This window comes from Hipposideros armiger, unplaced genomic scaffold, assembly GCF_001890085.2.
Source record: "Hipposideros armiger isolate ML-2016 unplaced genomic scaffold, ASM189008v1 scaffold_836, whole genome shotgun sequence".
NCBI classification, from domain to species: Eukaryota; Metazoa; Chordata; class Mammalia; order Chiroptera; family Hipposideridae; genus Hipposideros; species Hipposideros armiger.
Genome location: NW_017732186.1, coordinates 568,833 through 573,546, shown reverse-complemented (window position 1 = coordinate 573,546; position 4,714 = coordinate 568,833).

Here is a 4,714-nt window from a genome sequence, read left to right as displayed (position 1 = left end):
CATTTCTTAAATAGACTATCTTTGCTCCAATGTAAATTCTTGCTTCCATTGTCATAGATTAAATGTCCATATATGGATGGGTTTATTTCTGGGCTCTCTATTCTGTTCCATTGGTCTATCTGTCTGTTTGTATTCCAGTACCATACTGGTTTTTTTTTACATTCTTCTCATGTTTGTGTTTTTTGTTTGTTTGTTTGTTTGTTTTTATTAATTTATTTTTTATTATGAAATACAAATTTTTTAGAATTAGTTTCATCTGTACAACACAGTGGAATAATTATACTTTTAACCCCTTGAAGTGACAATGTCCCTCCCCAAATCCGCTGCCCCATTTCCCCCCAATATCATACATATCTATTACAAATCCCTTGACTCAACTCCCACACTATACTCCACGTCCCATGTGTACCATACTGTTTTGGTTACTGTAGACGTGTAGTATGATTTGATGTCAGGTAGCATGATACCTCCCACTTTGTTCTTATTTCTCAAGATTGCTGTGGCTATTAGGGGTCTTTTATGGCTCCATATAAATTTTTGGATTATATGTCCTATTTCTGAGAAAAATGTTCTTGGTAGTTTGATAGGAATTGCATTGAATCTATATATTGACTTAGGTAGTATTGACATTTTAACTATAATAATTCTTCTTTTCCATGAACATGGTATGTATTTCCATTTATTTGTATCTTCTTTCATTTCTCTCTTCAACGTCTTATAATTTTCTGAGTACAGGTCTTTTACTTATTTGGTTAAATTTATTCCTAGGTATTTTGTTCTTTTTGAAGTAATTGGAAATGGGGTAGATTTCCTGATTTCTTCTTCTGATAGTTTATTATTGGTGTATACATATGCAACTGATTTCTGATATGAATTTTGTATCCTGCTACCTTACTAAATTCATTTATCAGTTCCAACAGTTCTTTGGTGGAGTCTGTGGATTCTCCATATATAATATCATGTCATCTGCATATAATGACAATTCTAATTCTTCCTTCCAATTTGGATGCCTTTTATTTCATTTTCTTGTCTGATTGCTGTGGCCAGAACTTCCAGAACTATGTTGAATAGAAGTGGTGAAAGTGGGCAGCTTTGTCTTGTTCCTGATTTTAATGGGAAAGCTTTTAGCCTTTCCCCATTGAGTACAATGTTTGCTGTGGGCTTATCATATATGGCCTTTATTATGTTGAGATATGATCCCACTATTGCCACTTTGCTAAGAGTTTTTATCATAAATGGCTGCTGGATTTTGTCAAATTATTTTTCTGCATCTATTGATATGATCATATGATTTTTATTTTTCATTCTGTTAATGTGATGTATTATGTTAATTGATTTGCGGATATTGAACCAAACTTGCATACCAGGAATGAATCCCACTTGATCGTGGTGTATGATCTTTTTAATGTGACGCTGAATTCGGTTTGCTAGTATTTTGTTGAGAATTTTTGCATCTATGTTCATTAGGGATATCTGCCTGTAGTTTTCTTTTTTTGTAATATCTTTGTCTGATTTTGGGATGAGAGTAATAGTGGCCTCATAAAATGTGCTTGGGAGCCTGCCCTCCTTCTGTATTTTTTGTAATAGTTTGAGGAGACTAGGTATTAATTCTTTTTTGAATGTTTTGTAAAATTCATCTGTGAAGCCTTCTCATCCAGAACTTTTGTTTGTTGGACGCTTGTTGATTACTGACTCAATTTCTTTGGTAGTAATCAGTCTGTTCAGAGTTTCTGTTTCTTCTTGGTTCAGACTTGGTAGATTGTATGCTTCTGGAAATTTATCCATTTCTTCCCAATTGTCAAATTTGTTGGCATACAGTTGCTTGTAGTATTTTCTTACAATTTCCTGTATTTCTGTGACATCTGTTGTCACTTCTCCTCTTTCAAATCTGATTTTATTAATTTGGGTCATCTCTTTTTCTTGGTGAGTCTGGCTAAGGGTTTGTCGATTTTATCTTTTCAAAAAAACCAGCTCTTGGTTTCATTGATCTTTTGTATTGTTTTTTTGGTCTCTATTTTGTTGATATCTGCTCTGGCCTTTATTATTTCCTGCCTTATCCTCCCTTTGGACTTGTTTTGCTGTTTTTTTTTCTAGTTCCTTTAGGTGTAAAGATACTCTGTTGATATAAGATAGGCCTGCATTGCTATGAATTTCCCTCTTAGGACTGCTTTTGTTGCATCCCATAGATCTTGGGTTGTTGTGTTTATTTTCGTTTGTCTTGGGATAGCTTTTGATCGCTTCCTTGATCTCAGTTTTGACCCAGTTGCTATTTAGTAGCATGTTATTCAGCCTCCATATATTTGTGTGCTTTACAGGATTCTTTTTATAATTGATTTATAGTTTTATAGCATTGTCATCAGAGAAGATTCTTGATATGATTTCAATCTTCTTAAATTTATTGAGACTGGTTTTGTGGCCTAACATCTGGTCTATCTTGGAAAATGTTCCATGTGCACTTGAGAAGTATATTCTGTTGCTTTGGGATGAAATGCTCTAAAAATATCAATTAAATCCAGCTGGTCTAAAGTGTCATTTAAGGCCACCGTTCCCAGGTTGATTTTCTGTCTGGAAGATCTGTACATTGGTGACAACGGCGTGTTGAAGTGCCCTACTATGATAGTGTTACTGTTGATCTCTGTCTTTATGTCTGTCAAAATCTGTTTTATATATTTAGGAGCTCCAATGTTGGGTGCATAGAAGTTTACTAGGGTTATGTCCTCTGGTTGAATTGATCCTTTTATTATTATGTAGTGTCCTTCTTTTATTGTAGTCTTCATTTTAAAGTCTATTTTGTCTGAAGTAAGTATTGCTACTCCCGCTTTTTTTCTCATTTCTATTTGCGTGCAATATCTTATTCCATCCCTTTACTTTCAGTCTGTGTGTGTCTTTTGATCTGAGATGAGTCTCTTGTAAATAGCATATGCATGGGTCCTGTTTTCTTATCCACTCAGCACTCTATGTCTTTTGATTGGAGCATTTAATCCATTCACATTTAAAATGATTATTGATAAGTGAATATTTATTGCCATTTTGTTATTTGTATTTCTGGACATACTGGGTTAGCTTGTTTTCCCTTTCTTCTGTTTAAAAAAACCCTTTTAACATTTCCTGCAATGCTGGCTTGGTGGTAATGAATTCCTTGAGCTTATTCTTTTCTGAGAAGATCTTTATCTCTCTTTCAATTTTAAGTGATAGCCATGCTGGGTATTGCAATCTTGGTTGTAGGCCTTTATTTTGCATCACTTTGAATATTTCCTGCCACTCCCTTCTGGCCTGCAGAGTTTGTGTAGTGAAATCAGCTGTTAGTCTTATAGGAGTTCCTTTGTATGTAACCTGCTGTCTTTCCCTTGCTGCTTTTAGCATTCTGTCTTTGTCTTTAACCTTTGCCATTTGAACTATGCTATGTCTTGGTGTGGACCTGTTTGGGTTCAGCTTATTGGGAACTCTCTGCACTTCCTGAGCTTGTATGTCAATTACCTTCACCAGAGTAGGGAAGTTCTCAATCATTATTTCTTTAAATACATTCCCGGTCCCTTGCTTCTTCTCTTCTCCTTCTTGTATTCCTATGATGCAAATATTGTTGCACTTGATGTTGTCCCACAGGTCTCTTAAACTGTTTTCATTGCTTTTTATTCTTTTTTCTTTTTGTTGTTCCAACTGGGTGATTTCTGCTATTTTGTCTTCTAAATCACTAATCCGATCCTCTGCTTCATCTAATCTCCTGGTGATTCCTTCGAGTGTGTTCTTCATTTCAGTTATTGTATTCTTTAGTTCTAACTGGTTGTTTTTTATGATTTCTGTATCCTTCTTTATGTCCTCCCTCAGTTCCTTAAACATTGTCATCATCAATGTTCTAAACTCTGTCTCTGAAAGGTTGGATACCTCTGTTTCATTTAGTTGCATTTCTTGAGGTTTCTTCTGATCTTTGACTTGGGACATATTTCTTTGTTTCCTCATTCTGGCTGTCGCTCTGTGATTGATTCGATGTATTAGATAGATCACCTAGAAAGAAAATGAAAAAAAAGTAAAAAGAAAAGAAAGAAAAAGGAAAAAGAGTAATAAAAAGAGAAAGAAAAAAAATAAAAAATAAAAAAAGAGGGGGGTGCTCTCTGCCTGCTTTAATCTGCAGACCACTTGCTCAGCAATAGAGATACTCTGGACAACTCAGCAGCAGCTGTTGGGGGAAGGGCTCAGTGCATCATGCGCTGACCTCACTCTAGACTGGAATTGAGCTTCCCGCAATTAGTTGCTGGGTGCTCTGGAACTGTACTCACCACCAAAAATCCTCACAGGTTGTTGCGGGCTGTCTGCTGCTGCAAAAAACCCTCTGTGGTCTGCAGAGGTAGGGGCTAGGCACCAGGGTCTAAGGGTGCCCTTGGCAACACAGCTCTGGGTGGGCAGGGCAGGGCCCCAATGCACCACAGGATGTGGTCAGTGGCCCCCACCAAGTCAGAGCAGCAAGCACTCCTACATTGGCAACCAGGCTGCACAAACTCGCGAGAAAAACCCTGGACGAATCACGCAGGCTCACAGCTCATGGACCTACACTCCCAGGAAAACTCCCAGTCTCAGGCTGTCCCAATCAGCCGCTGTCAGATCAGGCTGAGCAGCCTGACAGCCAATCGCCACCCAGGCAACTCTGCACGCACAGTGTGGAAATCAGGGATGTAAGGCGAGTCACGTACTCTCGGGTCTCAATAAGCAGCCTGTTGGA